This window comes from Dermacentor variabilis, unplaced genomic scaffold, assembly GCF_050947875.1.
Source record: "Dermacentor variabilis isolate Ectoservices unplaced genomic scaffold, ASM5094787v1 scaffold_14, whole genome shotgun sequence".
Classification (NCBI taxonomy): Eukaryota; Metazoa; Arthropoda; class Arachnida; order Ixodida; family Ixodidae; genus Dermacentor; species Dermacentor variabilis.
This window is the reverse complement of record NW_027460302.1, coordinates 5,649,509-5,672,928: the sequence shown is the minus strand read 5'-3', so window position 1 is coordinate 5,672,928 and position 23,420 is coordinate 5,649,509. Positions and strand designations below refer to the sequence as shown.

Below are 23,420 nucleotides of genomic sequence, written 5' to 3'. Positions count from 1 at the left end.
AAGCAAGAACAGTTCAAGCGTCTTCTACAGCAAAACAACGAATGCTTCTCGTCGTGATCAAGGATCCGACAAACACCAGTTGCTATGCGTCACATAGCAATAGAAGAATACGCTCGACCACTCCGCCAGATACTTTCAACGAGTTTTAACGCGAGAATGCGAAGCTATAGGACAGCATGTCAACGATATACTGCACGATGATATCACCCAGCCATCGAAAAGCCCTCTGGCGTCATCTGTAGTCTTGGTGAAGAAAAAGGATGGAACTCTGCGTTTCTGCATCGATTACCGTCGCCTGAACAAAATTGCGAGGTAGGACGGACGTATACTCCAGCAGAACTTTTTGTTGGGCTAGTTGGTGCATGTTAGTGACGTACTAATGCGCCAAACAGACGACACCCTGTGTCTTCTTGTGACACGGTGCCCGAAGAGACATCGTCCGTGCCTCTTCTTGTGTCGTCTGTTTGGCGCTTTAGTACTTCAGTAACGGACGTATACGCTCACTCACGGATAGACGACGCATTGCACCGGCTGTGCGATGCAAAGTGTTTTTCGTCAATGCGCTGGATGACGGGATACTGGCAAATCGAACTCGGTAAGAGGAATGGGAAGAAGACCGCATTTAATCACGCCAGACAGCCTCCATGAATTCAAGGTCATGCCATTCGGTCTTTACTCGGCAACTTTCCAGCGTGTAATGGACACAGTATAGACTGTCTTGAAATGTCAAACGTGTTTAGTCTACCTTGACGACGTCATCGTCTTTGCCTCAAACTTAAACGATCATCTTCGGCACCTTGAAACTTTACCAGACGCTATAAACTTATCTGGGCTTATCCTCAGGCCGCATAAATGCCACTTCGCTTACAAAGAACTTCTGTTGCTGGGTCACGTCATCAGCACGTCAGAGCTCCTTCCCGATCTGCAGAAGATAAGTGCCATTGCAAACTTTCCTCAGCCCGTCGACATGAAGTCACTGCACAGGTTTGTCGAACTGTGTGCCTACTATAGGCGGTTTGTCAAGAACTCCTCTCGCATTGCCGCTCCTATTACACTTCTCATGGAATCCGACGTTGAATTTAAGTGGAAAACACCGCATGTCGAGGAATTGATGCATCAAAAAACACGCCTGCTTTCACCAGCAATACCAACTTGAACGTAGATGTCGATACCGAAATCCACACTGACGCAAGCAGCGTAGGTCTCGGCGTTGTCCTAGACCAGCGGAAACGGGTACTGCAAAGCGTCATATCTTGAGCTTGCGGGCCGCCTTCGAAAACAGAAGAGAATAATTCAACGACGGAAAAGGAGTGCCTTGTCACAATTTTGGCTACAAAGAAATTTCGCAAGAAATTGCCGTTGAAAGTCGTAAGCAACGATCACGCTCTGTGTTGGCTAGCCAATTGAAAGGCCCCTTCAGGACACCTAGAACGGTGGAGCCTCCAACTGCAAGAATTCGGTATAGCCGTGCTATACAAGTCAGGAGCAAAAGACTCTGTTGCCAACTGCCTCTGCCGAGCTTCCATCGACCCACCGCAGCAAGACGACCACGACGAGGAGTCTTTCTTATGAACAATAAGTGCCGACGACATGTCACTAGAAGCGAAGAAGCCTTGTCGACTTCTTGGAAGGGAAGACCGCTTTTGTGGCAAGAGTAATTAGGAGCGGATTTGCCTCGCTTTTGTTACACAGGAGCGCCCTCGTAAATCAATCTTCTCACCATTCCGCTAAAACTACCGTCTGGTTGCGCCTTCTGTACTGCGGCCAGAGGTTTTACACGCCCTTCTTGATGACACAATGGCAGGGCAGCTCAGCTCTTCTCGTACGCTCGCGAGGATTCAGGGGCATTACTGGTCACGCCTGCACGCGGACGACACCCATTACGCCAAATCGTGATGAGACTGCCAGCGACGCGAACAGCGCTGACAATGCCAGCATTATTACTACAGCAGATCGAACCTTCTTGCCGGCCATTTTAGCAGATCGGGATTGATTTGTTGGGACCCTTTCCGACGTCAACATCTGGAAACAAGTCAATTATAGTGCAGTGGAAGTAGCTCAATCCTTTGTCGAGAGCATGCTGCTGCAATATGGTGCGCCAGAAGACCTCACTACCGGCAGAGGGACCGCTGTTACAGCGGAGATTACTCATACCATCCTGCAATACAGCCAGACAAGTCACCATAGGACAACCACCTACAACCCAAAGGCGAATGGCCTTACAGAGCTCCTGAATAAGATCCTCGCTGATATGATAAACATGCACGTTGACGTCGAACACAACACCTGGGTATGTGGTTCATCCCTGTGTAACCTTCGCTTACGACACGGCGGTGCCAGAAACAACACAGATCATGCTGTTCAAGCTGGTTTACGGAAGAAACCCGACGATGATTCTCGACACCATGCTGCCCCACGTCACCGACGAAAATAGTCTGGACGTCGGCGCCTATCTGCAGCACGGCAACTTACCCAGCTGTGCATCAGAAGCTAGAAAAGGACCGACAGCCGACACTACAATCTTCGAAGACGCTGCGTTGAATACCAGTCCGGCGAACGTGTTTGTGTTTGCACCCCGACACGCCGACGAGTACGTAGTGAGAAAGTTTTGCGGCGCTGTTTCTGACCCTACAATATCATCCGGCGTATTGGCACACTGGAGTATGACGCGCGCCAGACGGCATTTTGCAATCATAGCGGCGCCGCGCAGGACCTCAAATCGTGTACGTGGTGCCTCTCAAGACTTTCTACGCCCGCTGACGAATTTTGGAACTTTGTCTCTTTGTTGCTTTATTGCTTCTGTGCATGGGTGTTTATGTTTATCGCTTTTGTGGTCGTTTGGAGCATCGGCACAACACTTTTTATGAAGTGGACATTGACACGTGAACACGTTAGTTTCTCTCCGATGACCGCTTTTCACCAGCGATCAAATGTTATACATTATCACTCGGCGCAGGACGTTCCTACATGTATCGGAAGTTCCTCAAATGTTATCGATGATTTTATTCGTTCACTAGTTGTCACCCAACCATACGTAATCAAATTGTATGCGCGGCGCGAAACGTGCAGTACTTTCTTAAGGCGTCAGCGATTACATTGGTACCTTCAATGAGTCGTGCATGTTTCGCGCTTGACCCGCTGATCAGACTTCAACGATCGGCGAATGTGCTCGCCGCTGCCGTTTGTTATGAGTGTCGCCTGCTTTTGTGGGCACTGGTCCGCACAATAAAGAGAGTTTCGTGATTGACAGTTTTCGCTACCGTATCCTTCACCGTCATTACAACGTGGCAATATATAGAAGAAGGAATACGAACTAAACTGTTTGCAATGATCAATCTTGCACAACTTTGATATTTTATTGTACACTAAAACATGGCTGACCATAAATGATAATATCTCGTATTATCAAAATTACACATAGTGTAGTAAGCTCATTATGCAATGGAGGGAGAGTGGCGTTTAAGTACACAGTCTCCTAGACGGCGCGGTCATTCTAGAATTTTCAATTTTAATTAACACCATAAAACGAACAATAGTACATTATGAATTTACTGCAATTGTACTCACGTGTCACCTGACACTAGGAAAGAAATTAGTCGCCTTTGTTATCGTTTCCTTTTGGTCGTCCCTGTGTAAAGGTATACGACGCCCACCATGCTACACGGTATGCTCGTCACCTCCGCTTGTTTTCATGGGTAACGTAAACGTAAATATGGTATCGGATGCTGCTTTAGCCAGACAGTTTGCTACTTTAATCAATTCCTTCGCTAGCACAAACGTAATTACTGAGTCTTCTTGGCTCACGTTGAGAACTGCTATGTTACCTCATATATCCGTCACCTATATGATATATCACCCAACAGACTATTTTCTACATGTCTTATTAGCTGAGGTAAGCGATTACCTGGCAGATTCATTTTGCTATTTACGCACACTACGGTAGCAAAGGTTAAGAAAGAACCCCTATTCGTAACAGAAAGGGTTGCATAGCTTTTGCTTCGCGATCAAATCAACAGGCTGACCATGTGTATTTGAAGAGCAAGATCCGAACCTGGGAGAGAGCGAGAGAGAGCTCTTTATTCCAATACAGATAATTCTGCCGGTGTGTAAGTAGGCGCTTACATGTTACTCTGCGTAGGGAAGGGATCGGGGACAGAAAACCCTAGGAGGATAAGGGCCGGAAACAAAAATAAAAACCCAGAAAAGTTACGATCGTGGCATTTACAGGTGAGACAAAGGCGATGGTGTTTACTTAAAACCGAACATAGCATATTACGATGTACACTTATGTGTCGGCAAAAAATCGAGAACGCGTTCAGAAAATGACTTTTGGTTGTTTCACACCTTGATAGCAAATGTTTTGCACGTTGGAAGTATAGATGGCAGACGGGAGTTTTAAATTCATAACTCGTATCTAAAAAAAACTTGGAGGATGCTTAAGCTTGGCCTTTGCCTCTAAGAGTGGAGCGTGATAGCATTCCAAGATCCCTGATCGCTACTCACACTTAAGAAAGAACCCCTATTCGTAACAGAAAGGGTTGTATAGCTTTTGCTTCGCGATCAAATCAACAGGCTGACCATGTGTATTTGACCATGTGACCATGTGTATTTGCCTGCAAATGAAGCTTATGTAACCGTAATGCTTACCAGGAAACGCTGGAGGTGAACGGTGTGCATGAAGTGGAGCTTTCTGCTAGAAACGCGGCCAGTTGCGTGGGCCGATCCCGCAGGTAGTGAGCATTTCCCGCGCCAAAAAAATGAAATACAACATTTACAGGTTTTTTTTAAATGTTTCGCACTTTTATTACTCGAGTCTGAGAAGATTGTACATAAAGGCGTGTGCTGTCGGTCCTTCATGACATTTGTTTGTGGGTTGTCATTCTCAAAATTCAAAGGAATAACTTTGTCCAACAGATAGTAGAGTGGGGCTGAGCCGTTGATACGGCCGATGACACACGACCGTGTCACCGCCTTTGTGCACAGCACTCCCTTATTCTCAATTCTACACCCTCGCCGCTAACATACCTTGGGTCGCTGCTACACCCGCCCGCCTTACTCCTTCTCCCCTTTACAAGAACACTACCTATATATACAGTGCCGAGGAAAGCATATGTCGCCTTGAAAAAGACAAGTCCACTTGTTGAAACGTTGACTCCCGATGTTACCTTGTTCTCGTTTTGCTCTTCGTCAAGAATGTAAGACAAGGTATGAGTAACGTTAGTGATGTAATGGCGAATATAATCTGTATATTCGCCATATGTAATGCAGTCATGTCATATAGCTAGGCGTGGCATGAACATATACCTAAATATATACGGAAACTTTCGCTCACGGACAACTCCACCGACGCCAGATTTTCTGCGACACGGCGCCCTAAACACTGTCGCGTTGATACGAGTACACAAATGTAAAACACGGAGGCGTGGGCAGAAGCTTCCATCTATAGAACTTCGCACACTGCCACGCCATACCAAAACTATTGTCGTTGTCGGTAATAGCAGAATCACTGTACGTGTCTATAGCTACAAACACTGTCATCACTGTCAATGCTTTCATGCAGAAGCAAACTATCTTTTGAGCTTGTCGACTCCATCAAATGAAAACCATTATTTCAAGACAGGCGCGGCAACACGCGACTGAGAATCGCCATGTTGAAGATCTCTGCCTGACGAACGTGCACAAACAAGGGCACCGGAATGGCCTCTTCTTCGCCGCCGCTCCGTACAGGGCGGGGACAACCGCGTCATCTGCTACTAAGTCCGCCATTACATAGCTCCCTCCTATAGGGAGCGCTCTGCTAGCGAGCGCATGCGCATGGGCTTTTTGCAACCAAAGGCATTTCACGCAAAAGAGACTGGTCAGAATATGGATGTCGGTGCTCAAAAACTGTTTGCAGGCTCAAACTACATTGATTTAGCTGTCGCACGCTGTCTTCCGTCCCCCCAACTTCTCTTCAGTGGACTCCTCGGTGGCCGTGCGGCCTGTCAGCTGCTCGGTGCAGTTTTTAACCATTGCTTTTAGGTCCTGTTGCCGGTGACTTTCAAGTGACCTTGTGCCAAAAGCTACAGCCGTTATCCGGGCATTCCAACGAGAACCCCCAGGCAAGTTGCGAGAACAAAACGAGATCATCCGGAAAACAGCCAAAACATCCGCAAATGCAGTCTCTGGCCCTAAACCTTTTGTACAGGACCGCAGTTACAGAAATGTTGCTTCCGAGTTCTTTCTAATATTTGTTCACATTATCATTGAATCTGTAACTTCTCGCACGCTGAAATTTTATATGTCATTTCCAATAGCGACATTCAAAAGGCCGATACAGGGCACCCGACACTTCACTGTCATCTTTTTGCGCCGAGATGAGGGTTGCTTGTGCTCTTTTGAACGCCAGTGGTCCGCGAGTTCCACGGCGCGTGTTCTGCGTCGCCCCCTTCAGCCGCTTCTAGCTTGGCTCTGTCTCCCTGGTGTCTTTCGCTGCCTGTCGTGAGGCCTTCAGCCAGTTTTTTTCTTCTAGCTGGGCAGCGTCGATATGGACCAGTGCATACTATGGCGTGACGCGGTGTGGTGTGGTGAGGTGTGCCGTTGCGAACATGAAGTACGCCCATTTTAAGATTGTGGCTAGTATCATCTCCCACCATTCTGCTTCACCGCTTGCCATTTCATGCTTACATCTACTCTCGCTTGCGGGAGAGCCATCATTTTTTGCCATTGTGCTCTTTGTACTCGGCATGCACCGTGTAAACCTGCTTTCTTTTGCCATCTATGGCGCGTGCGCACGTAGGTCTGACAAAACTTGAGGGAGGGAGCATCAAGGATTGTCAGATCGCTCTTTTTCCCTTTATTCTGACGCAGAATGCGAAACAGCGTTCACATAAATGAATTTTGCGTTGTTTTTTTGCCCTACCATTGAAAGCACAAAAGAAACTTCTTAGAGATGTCTATGAGGGTAGAAAGTGACATAGAGTAATAACCACGTTGTTACTGTTATAGACCGCCTGTATTTTTAACTTTCTTTATAATGAAAGCGCCCGATCGAAGCAGCAGTGAAGCATCTCTGACGAACTCCGCTTTACTGACGCTGTGTCTTGCATCGCTCCGACAATCATCATCCTTCACTGAGATAAACCCCCCTGCAAAAGTCCCAACCTTAATTACCTCAAAGATTACAATGTTTCGTTTATTTGTACATGCGTTATCTTGCTATAAATAAGGCCAATCTCTGTGAGCACAAAATAATATAATAAAACTATAAAATGTTCTAAAGAAGACCACCGATGCCCGCTGTAAAAACAAACAGTCCAGTTAAATTCGAAGCTGCCTAAGCCGCCTGATCTGGAAGCACAGCTATGGGCTGTCCACCAGGCCCACGACGCAGCAGAGAGGCTCGGTCTTTCTGTGCCAACGTGGGAGCGGCCCGCTACGTGCTGACAGGCGTTCGGAAAGACCTGAATAAAGTTTTACCATAGCATACCATCCTGGAGGTCCCCGGCACATGTTTTGCTTCCACATTCGTTGACGCCGTATGCGAAGCCTCAGCCTTCCATAACTCTAGATGAGGAGCTTCTCAATAGACTGATGCAAGTGTGCACCATTTTTCTCAAATACGCAGTCACAGCCTCGCAGCTTTCAGAGGGGACCTCAAGTCAAACAGCCTCGCAGTCCAACTTATGCCCCTGAGATGTTATTCGCTTGATTTCAGTGTCAGCAAAACATTCTCCCTTGGATATGTGAGGTTGCCACCTTCAGGCCTATGTTTTTTCTGGGAGTCAGATGCGCGTGCTCGCTGCCACCTGTGCCTAACAAGGCAGTGTTGCACTGCCCACATCCTGCAACAGCTGGCAGCATCTCCTTCAAAGGAAAACCGCCGATGTAGAATAGGATGTTGTATTCATTTCTCTCAAGTTCTTGGATGAATAAAAATGCATGAGCCATTCTACTCTGCACGATCAGCGGAGCTGTTTAGCGCACGACACAAAGGTGACACAGAATTCTTAACAAAGGCACGAACATATTTATTCTCCTGATCTGTGGTCATCTTGACGATATAGGTACGCGCACACATTCGCGTATCATCTCTATTACTAAATGCGTCCGTCACGTAAAACAATGAATGGCTCATACCCGCGTAAACGCGGCCTCCCCACTACGACGAGAGAAGTGAAATTCTACGCTGAGATGATGAGCGGCAACGGAACCAGCTGTGGATGAATACGACGAACGCGTTCGCGCATTTGCACCGAGAGGCGCCAACAAAAAAAGCCGACGATGCTCGAGCCATTGTTGATGGTGATAATTTCAGCTCGCAGATGCCGCAAATGTCCGTATCTGAGCCATATAAAATCATCATGAAGTCATCGATGAGATTGGCCACCACTTCTCCGCGCTCTTGTTTACCTTTTGACCGCATGTCCACGAGGTCCCGCCTAATTTTCACGATCCACTGCAGCTTTTTCTTGGGCTCTGTGGGAATATGGGAAAGTTCCCAACCATTTCTTGAACTGTTCGTGCACATGGGTGCGCAGCAGCCAGTCATTTCACTGAAAAACGGAGCGGCCAAACGACAGCAGTTGCTCCCTCGCACCTCTTGCCTTGCGAAGTGAGATCCGCAATGGCGGCGGCCGTCGAGAAAAACAATTCGAAGTGGTGAGTGCCCCTCTAAAGGTTGTCCCCACCCTGCACAGAGCGGCGGCAAAGGAGAGACCATTCAGTCACCCTGACGGGATCTGTAGGGCTTCTATTAGCCAAAGAGGGAACTCGCCAGAACGTCAATATGGATTAGACACTTCATAAGCTTGCCAAGCGTTGTAGTCTGTGAGGAAGCAGCTACATGCAGAATGTGCAAAAAGAAGCGCGGTTTCTTTCGTGGCCTGCTTTGGTAACCTGGCATTTTGCTTCTCCCATTCTTGGGATCAACAGTACGCAAAGCTGTGTAAGTAACGACAGTGTAACCAGATCAAAAGGACAAGATGCGTGCGATGAATGGCTTGCTCGCGCCACTGAGAACTATTTCTTGCTCAGTGTAGTTTTGTCACGAGAAGTAGCGATAAACTTCCACGCGAAAAGAGGCAGTAACATTATCGAGGTTTGCTTCTCTTGGTCGGAATACTCCGTCTGTGCGCGTTCCAGATAAGGCGTTAATCTTCCTAGGAAAGTGATTCGGGCATTTCAAACGGCGATAAATTGCAGCACAAACACCAATCGCGGGAGGGAAGCATTTGTTGATGGTTAGTGCTAGTCTGTTATCTCTTGCTGTCTTTCTGTCTCTGCGCTGTGGCGCGTCATGATGCCTAACCAACAAGCCCATCATTCGTGTATAGGTTGCGAAACCAGAGGAGCAGGAATATAGGAAGAATGTGAATAAAAGCTGCCCTGCTAAAAGTTATAACGCGAACAATAAATATCTGATTTCTTGTACGATTCCTGAACGCGAAGCTACCTCTCAGATTACAAAAACATACAAAGCAACGTAAATATTAAATTAATGTGGGCAAATATAATCACTAAAAACAGTTATTTGCTGAAACTATCAATGTCCCCATGATGAAACGGAATAAAATTCAGAATCTGGTCTCTAAGATAACTGAGCGACAAAATACAACGACAACCTCAGACATCTTGAGAGACAGCGAAGCAGCGAACTTTCTGAATAAATATTTTGTCGCCAGTACCCAGCACTCTGAACGAAGCAAATCCCTGTTCTCTCCTATGGAAACAAGTTTAGCCATACAAATTCAGTAGCACTCGCCCCTGTTGTTTCCTCTTAAATCATCCAACAAGAGCACAAAGTCAAGAACAACGTTACTGCTAGTGATCATGATAGATCCCTAGCCACTAAATATATCTTTTACGAAATCGTATCTAAAACACTTGACATCACTTATAGGAATGTTATTTCCAGATCACTTGAACATAACGAGACTACGCCCCATTTACAAATTAGATAATCAACACTTTATGACAAATTACCGATTCATGTGTGTTCTTTCTGTACTATGAAAGCTGTTCGAGAGTGACCATAATATATTGGGGCAAATACTTAATAACCATCATATATCTAGCTTACCCCATTTTCGGGGAGCCAGGTATGTGCCATAAAATTCTCCGGATTTCTTGCCATAGATTTTTTTATAAAAACTAAGCGCCATCAAAGGTACCTCTGTCGTGCCTAATTAATAAATAAATCATGGCAGAAACATGAAGATATAACGTCAGCACCTTCGTCTCCCTAAACAACATAGGCACCTTAAAGAAAACGCCCTCTATTAAGCTCCATTTTAATTATTTTTAGTGGCACGAGCGTCCAGTGACACTCTTGTTTTTTGCTCAGCACTTCCGGTTTACCTCCCGAAACGATTGGGGAAGAAATTCAAAATAAATCAGAAAGAAATAGAAAAGAATAGTGCAGTAGAAAAGGCATGCGTTTTATTATACATATCGTGATCAGAGCATCAGTTTACTTACAAGTTGAGTTACTGAAGTGTCTTTAATAATCAGAAGTAATTAAAGATCACTGAGACTACCTAGTGCGAAATTCATAATAAATTAGAAACAAATAGAAAAAAATAGTGCAGTGCAAAAGTCATAGGTTTCATTATAGATATGATATCAGAACGTAAGTTTAGTTACAAGTTGTATTACTGAAGTGTCTGGAATAGTTAGAATTAATGAAAAATTACTGATTACCGAGCTAGCGGAAGCAATGGCGTCTCTAATGACATCACACATAATAAGGTGACATGATATTTAACCGGCTAATTATTGCCTGAACTCGGAGGCAACTGAAAACAATTGCCTCCGAGCTCGGTTCGTGTGTCGCGTTCGCCTAAAGTTAAACTAAAGAACACCAACGTCGAGGTGCGAATGCCACTACGAGGCACCTAAGTCTAAGATTAGGGCCGCCTACCATGTTTGTATTTTTACTATTTAAGCTACTCCCTTCATGGGTTACTGGCCCAGTCTTGGCCGACACTCCAGGATGAGTGTCACTAGGACACAAGAGTTTACAAGCCCCGTTTTATTTTTTATCAACAGTGTGCAATCAACAATTATGAACTTAGTGCCTGTAATGGGACGATGCCGGGTATTTTTTTCTCCTAATTCATAGATGAGTTCAAAAGAAAGCGGCAGAGAGACAATAGAAAACTATAGGACTATAATGGCAACAGTTCTAAAGTTCACGTACACACACACACACATACACACACACACACACACAAAAAGAAACAATTGTCCCTGAGCAGTTCGCAAACATTCAAGTGTTCATCTTGACGTACACAACGAGACCACCGTTGGTGGAAAACACTGTGCACATAAACACACACAAGACACACACATACAAACCTAAAGGATACGATAACATGAACGAATACACAAGACCCATATATAATAAAATGTAAAAAAATATGAATCGCTTCAAGAAATACAGTCATGATGAGTGTTATAGTTACAATTATAAAATATAATAACTTTCAGATATTTTCCCTTCTTCAAGAAACTGCACTAATGCGAGTGCTGCACTGTGCTGCAAGTGTTCTGGTGACCCTGCACCCAAAAGTGTTTTGGTGACCCTGTACCCAGAATTCAAGGAAGGTGGAGCTCTTTCCACCTTCCTTGAAAGATTAGTACCAAATGAGATAACCGGTATAAGAATCAACACTCGCGAGAACATACTCGCCGTTTATGTGCATTCAGCGGCTTTTGACATCTTGCATACTGTAGCCGATTTGAAAAGCAACAGAGTGCGCTCCCACATTCCAGTAGACAAGGATACAGCAACAGGTGTCATCTACGACGTAAATGTTCTGATACTGAATAAGACTTACCTATCGTAATCAAGACAGCTGCTCTGATGCTGCCATTATGCAGGTATCTCGCATTGGCAATTGACGGTGTGAAGATAGTCTTCAAGGGTGACACCATACTATCTCATGTCGAAATGATACATTTTCGCCATCCCCTAAAACCGTTCATTCGGAAACCTCTGCAGTACCACAAGTGGCTTCGGTTGGATCACGTCAGAGGTGTTAGTAACAACATGGCAGTATGTGCGCGCTGCGCTGAGCCCCATATTACGGAATCCTGCTAAGCAACTGCAGTTAAGCGTAGAAACTGCGAAGGCTCGCATGAAGCCACGTTGAGAAATTACACCGGGAAGCACCGGTTACGCACAGGAAGGAGCCGATTCTGTGAAAAAACGACGGTCCCGCCGCCATCGCCGACGTTCGCCAAAGAAAGCGAAAGGGCCCCACAGCGCCAACCTGGTCCCGCTTCATCACCTCGAATCGTAGAACAGCAGTCTTTGCGCGAGATTAGACACAACGTTATTCGTCATAGTGAAGCCCAGAAAAGTGCTTATGACGTTGCCTGTCTGCACTGCCGAATGCACGCCCACCTGCTGAGCTTGAGCGGTGTACATCGCCTTCATCAAACGTACCTATTGCTTCCAACAAGTTGCCTGAACAGGGCATGCAGGTGGTTATATTGTTGAAGTGGCTAATGGTTGCTATTCGCACACTTTTGGGAAATGCACTAACTTCGACTGCTAGATGCGGTTTACAAGTATTGGATGCTCTTGCTCCTGTGCTTCAAAGCTTGCATTAGAAACTTAGAAACATGGCTCGCCTACTTGTGCAGCAGCGACCCTTGAAAGAAGAAGTCAAGAATGCCTCAATTCTTCAGTGGAATGCGAGTCCCGGAATCACGTATTTCTGATTTTTATCAATTTGTATACGCAAATCGGTTCCCGAGGCTTGTCATCTGTGACCGAAATTTTACAAACATCATGACATTTATTTATTTATTTATTTATTTATTTATCTATCAGGATACGAAGCTTATGTTTTCGCCACCTGTGATAAAAGCAGCAAGGTCCTAGTTGATGTTCGCAAGGAGCTCAGCTACGTGGCCCAGGCCAACCAGCATAAAGAAGAAGAGGCTCTCCTTCACACTCACCGGAAGCTACAGTTCCCCATCAAATCATTTCGACCGCGAAAGTGTTGAAATTGTTTTGACGAATTCCAGTCCTTGCATAATCGCAGGAGATTTTAGTGCTCATCACCCAGTTTGTGGAAGTACAAGAATCAATTTAAGACGCAGGACTCTTGTATCTTTTGCTTCGGACCACGACCTATGCCTTTTGAATGAAGGCACCCCAACATACTTAAGTGTGTCGTACAGCAGCTGCCTAGGTCTGAATTTGGTGTCACGGTGCCTTACGTCGAGCGTCAGCCAGTTTACTGAGTTGGATACACGTGGAGGTGACCATACTCCTACTTACGTTGCCATCAAAGGTCTAAGCAGTATGTGTTTACCTATGGTGCCTCGAACAAACGGATTGGCCCACATTTCAAGCCTCTGTGAACGCTGAATGCAAGGTCGGCCTTGCATGTAGCATAGAACTTGTGATTGCGGACGCGATGCATGCTGCAACGCGCTGCTTCTCAAGCCCAGCTACTCGCACGGGCTTTGACATTGAATTAGAAAGGGTTCATGCAGTACGTCGGCACGCCGAAAGGAGATATACACGCAGAAAGTCGATAATAGTGCTTAGGGGAGCCTGACGCACGCAGAAGAAAATACTTAGTCCATGGACAAACTAGACAATGAACGATGGCAATCATTCTGCAACTGGTTGGACTCACGCAAAGCTCTTCCTCGCGTATGGCGAACTCCCCAGGGCCCTCGCTCTTCTCAGCAGCGCCACCCCTTTAAGGCACTGGCTCTACCCCAAGGCTGTCGAGAAGTAGATGTTGGGGAAGACTCTTGTGAGGTAATTGCAGTTGACAGAGAGCAACCGAAGAATCTTGAATTGTACGAAGTTCCCTTCATGAAAGTTTCGACAATGGATGAACCTTCCTTCATGGAAGAACTGGAGGCTTCTCTAGCCATGCACAGGCGTTTCTCTTCGCCCGGACCCTACATCACGTACGCTGCTCTCCGCCACCTTGACCATGAAGCAGGACAGACCCTACCGCGTCATCTCAACGTTTCATAGAGTGACAGCTTCGTTCCTTCTGAGCGGAAGGGTAGCCGTCTTGTGCCAATCTGAAAGCATGAAAAGTCTCGCTTTCAACTGACATCATATCTACCTATTGCTCCAGCAAGTTGTGTTGGCAAGCTCACGGAAAGAATGATCCTCGCGTGCCTCGGGTGGTTTCTTGAGCATTACAAACGCGATGATCCAAACGCGATGACAGGTTTTCAACGCGGCCGTTTGTCGGTCGACATCATTGATCTTGTGTCTTCGATCCAACAACAGAAATCATCCAAACGCATCATTGTAGCGCTATTTTTAGATGTGAGGGCGGCGCTTATGATAATATATCTCACGAAGCCATTCTTCACGCGCTCGTGACTGCTGCAATAGGAGGCCGCACTTTTCGGTGGATTCGGCGCTACCTGACCGAAAGGAGCTTCTTTATATTCACCGAGGGTGGTCAAGCTACCGACCACTACACCAGCCGTCGAGTTCCACAAGGTTGCGTTTTCAACCCGGTTTTGTTCACCCTGGCTTTGACTGGGCTGGAGGAATTTCTCCCAGAGTTGGTCAGTATGTCAATTTACGCTAATGACATCTGCATCTGGGCTTCAAGAGTAACTCGGCCGTAGGTTCGCGCAAGGTTGCGAAATGCTGCAGCGATGACGTCTACTTATCTTCCAAGACAAGGCCTCGGAGTTTCAACAGAAAAGCGCGCATTAGTCGCCTTCAGGCGAAAATCGATGACTAAATACCCGGTATCTATTAAATAATGACCAGCGTATCTTGTACAAGATAACCCATTGATTTTTTAGGGATCATTATCAAACGCGACCTCTCCTGGAGCCCCCATGTATCCTACCTAAGAAGAGATTACTATCAATCAGTCACCTTCTGAAAGCCATAGCTGAAAAAGCATGGGGACCGTCGGTGTGCTCTATGTTTCTACTATGGAGGGCGCTCTTCATGGCTTTCTTGAGTTACAGCACTTCGATGCTGTCAAGCACACGGAAGCCAAATCTCAGAGTGCTTGAGAGCATGTAAGCTAAAGCGCTTAGAACATCTCTGGGCCTGCCATGGTGCGCTTCAACAGCCGCGACAATTTCCATCGCCAGGGAACATCCTATCGGTACGTATATTGTCACAGACACCCTTAGAAATCATCTCCGTTACCTTTACCGACTCCAGTCTGAAGGCCTTGCTACTCTCAGCGAAAGTAGACCAGAGGTTACTTTTTCGGGCATTTTAGCCTCGTACCGATCCTCTCTTCCATCCGATTTCACAGCTGCTGCAAGATCGCCATGTTCTTTGTGCTGTCTGCGGCAGCCACAAGTGCGGCTTTCTGTTCCGAGAGTTGGAAATGAGTTCGGCTTGCCAACTACTGCCCTGAATTAAGCCGCTCTACATCGGCTGTATGATTCCTATTCCAATAGAGTTCCCATTTATACAGACGGCTCTCCTATTTTAACCAGCTCTACTGGTGCGGTAGTCATTCCGTCGATGTCAATCTGTAACAAGTTCAAGATAGGTCACGTCACAACATCCACAGCATCCGAACTTTCCGCCCTCCGTAGTGCAGCGCTATATGAACAAGAAAAGTCACCAAATCTCTGGGCTATATATCCTGTGAGTCAAAAGAAGCCCTGCAATCACTCTTATCAGGTCTGTGCCGCGGTCCCCATGAACAATTGGTAGCAGAGATACGATTACGTACCATTAAGCGGTGGACAAAGGCCACGACATTGTACCTCAGTGGCTACCTGGGCACTGCAACATTATTGGCAATGAAAATGACGACAAAGCTGCCCCTGAGGCACTTGATGAATGCGAAATCATCATAATACCATTGTCGAGAACGGATGCAGCGCGTCATCTCAGCAGTCTTGGCCATAATATTACTCGAATGAAATGGAACGCACCGGAGTTCACCAACCGGCGCCTATATACCATCGATCCGCATCCAAATGCGATCCAAATGGGAAGAAATGCTTCTGTGCCGCCTGCGAGTAGGAGTTTCTTTCACAAACGCCAACTCATTCCTAATTGGAATGGTGGATAGTCCCAATCGTACCACATGTGGTGTCGAATAAACAAGGAAACATTTCCTACGCCACTGCCCAACATACGAAGACGAGAGGAGTGCCCTTCGGACAGCTTTGGGGCTCTTCGACGAGCGTCCTTTCACAGAGAAGATTTCGGGCCCGTGCGCCTACTATGTGCAGGGCCACGAAGCGCTGGTGCGTTTCTTGAAATGTACCAGCTTGTATGACCACCTGTGAGTGAGTCGGCGATGAACGCTTGTGTGAAAGTGGACACTCTGAACTGCTTTCTTCCTTCTCCTCGTTCAATCCCCCTTCCCCAGTGCAAGGTAGTCTACCGGGCTCAGCCTGGTTAACCTTCCTGTCTCTCCCTTATGACTTTTCTCTCTGTGTTCGCACCTGTGTGTTATCATATACACCAATGTGACCATATAGGATAAAGGTACGTGGCGTGTCGATCTTCTTCAATAGGGCTAGTGCTGTCGTTCGAAGAGGCTTGAAAAACCAGAAAAAGCGCACAAGTGACACATTGTTGGCACCTCCACCTTAAATGGAAGCTTTCGTTCGGAAGCTTCTATATACATATATGAGAGCGGGAGGAATCGTTTGTCTCAGGAACCGCTGCATTAAATTTCACGAAATATGTTGCCTTTCGAAGAAAAAAAATTCTTCATAATCGTGCCCATAATTATATTCCAGCTTTAATCTGTAATGTTGCAGGACTTAATTTTTAAAGTTTGATTTCAGGTTCCGGCATCGACTCGTCGAGACATCACTGGCTTCAACAGCACCTGCTGGGGCCTAGTTAATTGGTTATAGGAAATTATGGACTAAATTGTTTTCTAAACGGGCAAAGACTGATATTGGCAAGAGTTGATGACTTTTATTATTGCGATAGCACTTATGTGGACACTCCAGGCGCACTTCCCCCGTAGTCGTCCTCGGAGGCATCGCCGTGATGTTGCGTGTAAAATCCAACAGCGATAAAATCATGCCCGCGCACCGCATGCTGTGTGCGTGACTGAAAGGGCTCGAGGGTGAGCCGAGAATGGTGGCTCCACCTCGCCTACGTAAGGGAGGAAGGCGGGGAGGAAACGTTGCATTGTGCGTAACGTTGCAGGTGGGGGGGGGGGCGTTTTACTGCGGCGGCGGCTGCGTGTCGCGTGGCCACAGGAGCCCAATCTTGAAAGCGAACTGCGATGGGGACGCAGTCTACTCGCGCCGAGGGCTGATAGCTCCGTGTGCGCTGTGTTCTCGCCGCTTAGTTCGCGTCGAAGCGAGAGGCTGCACGAAGGTCATTTCGCTCACTGGTGCTGCCGCGCTTCCTCGCGCTAGCGTTTTGACAGCTAGACATCGAGTGAGATGTGCTCATGTTAGCCTGTGTGCGCGTGACGCCATGGTTGTTCATTTAGTTACGCCACTGCGTACGAGTTTATATGGCCTATGAAACTACTATCCTTAATTCGTATACCTGTCTAATGATTTGCTATCGCAGTCGGCGCTTCGCCTGTGGCGCGAAATTGCGACTCTTTTAAGCTATTACACCAAATATACGAGATGATACACTGAAATCCGGGATGTCAAATTGACGTGGCAGCAGGGTTTAGATTTCGGCGCTAAACTCGAAAAATCTACCTGACCTTCATTTTGCCACAATAATCGGAGTACAATTGCTAAATTGTATTGTTTCACCGGGTGCTTGTTCCTTTCGGTCTCTGAGCAATAAACGGCTAGAGGGGCCTTCTTCAGGCAGTTGCATCTGCATTTATTTCCTTCATACCAGACAATGTATAGCTAAATAAACAATATAGATAGCTAAAATAAATAAAGAACTAGCAAAAAATATGTTTAAAAATTTATCATTGTAAGCTGATTAAGCGTTTCTGCTTAGTGTCCCTTTAATGTTGTGACATATGCAGAGCGTAAACAGTTTCTGCGATTACGCTTCGAAGATGATAATGAGGTCAGACGTACGCCTATGAGAGATGTTCTGTTTCACTCTTCCGCTCTTCGAGTTATACTTTTACACCGATTTTAACACATGTAGGGGCGGCGCAGCTGTGGGACTTTGCGTTTTCAAATTATCCGACGACACATTTGGACACTCTAAAGCCATGCGCCGCACCGGAAAAGCGAGCGCAGATGCCCATGCGTTCCACGAGAAAACGCCCGCTGTCAGGGACGGGAGATATTAGATGTGTCGTTGACAGCGCGCCTAATGCTGTTGGTCACGTACTCCGCCGACACGTAGTAGCCGCAGGGTATATCAGCACCTCCGGTGTCGCCTAAGAGGCCCGACGAGACCCATTACATATAATGCTCATTGTGCCGAAAACAGAAAGAAAAAAAAACAGCGCGTCACTGTGACGGCGCCAGTCCCTCTGTCGAGCCAGATGACATCCCTTGCCGAACAAGTCGATAGTATTGTTCTCTTAATTGCGCATGGTATCGCGCGAAAAGCATAGGCGGCGAAACCCACCACCGAATAAACAAACTCCGGGTAGCGACGCTGCGTCTGCTAAGTTGTTGGCCCTTTCGGTAGATGGCGAACCGACTTCTGCAACCACATGCCTGTAGAGTAATGACAAATTGCGTCGCTATACGTGCTTTCCATCTAAGTGAATAACAACCATGGCAGCCCAAAGACGCAGCGTTTTAATGCGATAAGCATACTTGCGAACTTGGCGCCATTCATGGCCTGTTTGTGCCGTGCCTCTTTGACACCTACGTTGGTCACTGGGTGTGAGCCACTCCGGGCACGCGCCACGCTGCACACCTTGGGGCGAGTGCTTGGAGCTCGTGTGAACATTCTTCGCCAAATCCTCCACAATAGGTGTGTGCCACTGGGTAGGTGGCCAGATGGAAAAGCAGAACGAGAAGTGAACGTGTCGGCAACGGAAAATTGAAGAAGCCAGCTACAGAGAAGTCTGCATGAAAATCAGCCGAGTGTGGAGAACAAACCGAAGGGAATGCGACCAGAACATGGATAGAGAGAAGAGGGTTTAACTACAGAGCAGTGGTGATGTCAGTAACGGGAAATTGAAGAAGTCAGCTACAGCGAAGAAATCTGCATGAAAATCAGCCGAGCGTGGAGAAAAAAGCGAAGGGATTGCGACCAGAACATGGATAGAGAGAAGAGGGTTAAATACAGAGTAGTGGAGATGTCAGTAACGGGAAATTTAAGGAGTCAGCTAAACAGAAATGAAAAATTTGGCATTACTACACGGCGCTACATTGTTTCAATGCTGATCGCAAAAACGTCGACATTTATCGTGAAATGGATTGCGCAAGAATAATAAATGCGAGAAATGTTTGCCCGAGTCAACTCGGTTTTTGTAATGATTCTGACTTTTGAATTCTTTTGAAAAGCATCCAATAAAATGAAAGAAAGCGCGGTTTGTGTAGTCATCGTACGTGACTTCTGCGCGAATGAGATAAAAGTCGGGAACTCTCGAGTGCCCTCGCGAGTGCAATAAATGAATCCATCAAAAGCCTCTCGAGCCGGCTCTGCTCACGCTCCTCCGCTGTGCGGACGCACACTGAGCTCGCTTCACCGTATAGTACGTGCCTCCTGTTTCTGAACAAAAGATTATATATATATATATATATATATATATATATATATATAGGAATAATAGGAAGCAAGTTCTTTACGTGCCGTACCATAAAGCACAAATTGAAAAGAAGAAGCGAAAGAAAGTTAAGCGCGTTACTCTCAACTGGAGTTGAGTCTGGCGCAGTTTTCTCTCTGGCTATCTAATCAAAATATGAACCCGTCCCGAAAACTGAGCTGTCTAAAAAAACCTAGATCTAAGCTCGTTCATGGTACTGTTTATTTGAAAAAAAAAAATCCTTTGAAATTTGGGCAGTGGTGAGCGGAATCCAGAGTCACGCGCGTCAGGTTCTTGGAAGCACGCTCGCCCTGGCAAACACCTCTTCTGGGAATCGAGCTGCACGTGCACAGTCGCGCGCGATACGAAAGCGTGAGCGTTGCAGTGAATGCGCCGCCGGAGGGCGGCTTCCAAATTGCGGTGACGAGAACAGGCGAAACTATCGGTTCTTCTCTATTACGTTTGCGTTGCCTTGCAGCAGCTGGCACTCCGGTGGCAGCTGCTTCATATATATATATATATATATATGCAGCTGCACGCTTTCATATTTCAAGAAGGGAGTGTGTAGGTTCAGGTCCCGTAAAATCTTCAAAAATGTTCGTCCTTCAAGAAATGCTAATAAATTTTAATTTTCTTTAGTCACACTTACAAAAGAAAGTTAATATATTGCAATGTTCGCTTTCTTTTTTTATTTTCTTGCACTATGAAATTAGTTTAGTGGTGAAGTTACATTTTCCACAATTTCATTTAGCAGAACAGATTGTCTGAGTTTTTTAGAAGCTCGTACCAGCCCTCAATGTACATACCGAAAGAAATCGCCAGTTTTGTCTTTTGAGGAGGTATTAAAGCAGATTTAGGTATTAGAAGATTAAGAAGGAATTAAGAAGATTAAACACAAACTCAAAATACCTGGTGTTCAATGCTTGGTGTTCACCGAACGCCCTCTACTATTGGTGGTTGTGTTCTTTAACCTTTTTTTTTTCTTTTCTCAGCCTTCGTCGGGCACCACCGGGTGCCGCTGGCTTACCCATGCTCCTGCGGCTGTTCTCTGCGCGGCTACGTCATCCGCTTAATCCAACCGGCCCGCCTGGTAATCGAATTTCGGGCACGAGCTCAGGTGCTGAACACGGCGGAAGCTCTCGCGTGAGCAAAAACGATTGCGCTGTGGCGCTTCCACTTCGTGCTTTTACAGCGAAGCTGTTTGCTTGACAGTACTGAATGAATGAGCCGTATGCGTGCTCTCGTAGGGGGGCTATCCTCGCTGGCTAACTTCCGTAAAGCGAACAAAAAGATGGCGGCGCTGCGCGGTTTTGTAGGGGGCTATCTGAGCTAGCTAACGTCCTTAAGGTGAACAAAAAGATAACAAACGATAGTATGGCGCAGAAGAACGGACACGCCATTTCCAGCGCTCGCCGCCGTTGCTGCCGGCTGCTGTCGTCTGCCCTCATTGCAACGGCGCGGCAGTTGTGGCGGGAAAACACGGGGATGTTCGCCGAACAGTCGCCGTGGTGTGTAAGAACAGGATTGTGCATTGCAGAGGTAACCCAATGAAAGTAGTTGCAACTGCAACAAAAATGGGAAAAGTGGGAAGACCGCCCGTTGTGCGCATGGCCGAACAACAAGCGGAGTACGAAGAGAGGCGTTGACAGCAAAGGCGCGACTATAACCAACGACAACGGGCACGTGCGAAAGCGGATGATGCGGCGAGCGACTTTGCCCCCGAAGTCCGATCGTCGACGTCGAGTGCGAGCGCGACCGACGAAGGTCGCGTACCAGAGGCCGCCAGTAAACGTCAAGCTAGTTCGTTCTAGTCTGCGTCCAAGCGGCAGAAACGTGAGTTGCCACCCCCTTGGAGTTTCATGGGGCCGAATTCCAAATTAAAGAGAATGTTTCTGGACACGTAGTTTGGCCATAGTTGCTCTGTCTGCGATCGACAGCTTCGCTGGATAATCGCTTCTATATGTAAGGTTTGGCCCAAAATTTTCATCCGCCGCCTTGGCATTTCCATCGACACCAACAGGTATCACAGCAATGGACTGCACTGCATGCTGACAGCGTTTCCTCAGCTTGGCGCTCTTCTTCCTTATCAAGCACCCGTGCGTTCTGCCTGCAAACCTCGCCGGAAGGCCTCTCTATAGTGAGAGCAATTTTAGCATCTTGCGAGCTTTCCAAATCGCGAGGTCATTGTCTCTGCGATGTCGGAAATATTGGTAGGTGCGTGCATTGGACAGCGTCAGCAATCAGCTCCGCAGCGTAATGTCATCTCTGGTGTTGAAATACTCATAAGAAGGGCAACAAGTTCTTACTGACGTCACGGATGTTTGAGGCCAAATCAGAATTGACACCCCTTGCAACAGGTGCCCGCGGCCATTGTTCTGTTGCTGCCAGTGGCTGTCGTTGATGTAGAAACACCTTATCCTGCTAACTGCTAAATTACAACCTAATAGCACTTCGATCGTGTTCACGACGCCCAAAACCTCGAGCAAAGGAATGACAGAGATAGTAAAACAGTGCTGGCTTTCAACAGTTCCTTACTTGCATTAAGAATGGCATATAACAGTGGTAGAAAGAAAGAAGGAAGAGAAGAGCGTCGCGTGTCATAAATCAGCAGTCGCATTCCAAGCACGTGCCTACAATTACCTCAAAACCTGCAAGGTATTCAAATTCTAATTTCAAGTGTGCGGCGGAAGGGGCACTGACACACATATAGCCAAGCTCACTTACTCTGCATCTTGGCTTTCCCGTCATAGTGGGCTATATCAAACTCGCGAACTCGATGGCGTAAGTTTTCGTATAGGTAACCTTATGAGCCATTCTATAGCCTCTCCACGATTTAACGAAACAAATCATCCGTAGCTTTTGTGTTCTGACAACACCGACGTATTCGCGCGATGCGATGAAACTCGTGCACGCTGAAGGCGAGGAAGAGTGCAGGGGGACGCGCTGGCCGCGTCTCGCTGTAGTCGAACTGTCTGCCGCTAAATAGCTGCAATTGCCTTCAATGACGTCTTATGTTGTTATATAGAGTGTTTTTCATTAGAATAGCAATAATAAATTAACATATTATTGCCACGAACTCAACTTCCACATTGGGATAATAGGCTGACCAGTGCGTGGTATGTTCAGAGAAAATTCCTGATGAGGTCAACGAAGGTCACCCCAGCCGCTAAAATCTGCGTCAGATAAAACACGAGCTACCCTGCTGTTTTTTTTATTACGTTCTTAACTCTTAGCAGACTGTCGCCCCTTAAAGGTCGCACATGTTGTTACCATAGTTAAGACCTTGCGTGGTCTACGCGCTGCACTTATTTGCTCAAAAGACTGAAACCTGGTGAGGGCTTCTTTTAAAACTTGAGAAAAATTTTCGTGTGTTTTACGCTATGCGAACCTTCAGGTATAAAAAATTCACGAGAAAGACGACAGTACGTTACACGTTAGTGTTCCACTCTTTAGGTAGGCTCACTATAGCACTCATGTGAAAGATTAGAGATTAGTTTGGCATCGATCCAAAAGCACGAAAAAACACCGATCCCAGTTTCTTCTTTTTGTCGTGAACGTGGTGTACTTTGTTTTTTACATGTAGTCAAGCTTGGGCCCGTCCAACAGAGCGGTGTTTAAACGAGAGGACTTGCAACACGTGACAAATCACGGGGTGGCCATCAGGGCGTACAATGTAAGCTGTCCGGTTGCCGACCTGAACATGACAAGCGCGAGGTACTCGCAAGAAACAGCGACAAAAGATCCTAGAAATAATCTAAGCCCGCAGTATATCAGATTGAAAAAAAAAAACGATTGTTG

At 46.6% G+C, this 23,420-nt stretch overlaps 1 protein-coding gene across 4 annotated transcripts in view; it reads right to left on the bottom strand.

Annotated features, from left to right (window-relative positions):
• Positions 1–23,420, bottom strand: part of LOC142567741 (osteomodulin-like) — a 297,596-nt gene that overhangs the window by 37,609 nt on the left and 236,567 nt on the right. The gene's annotated exons all lie outside the window — the stretch shown is intronic.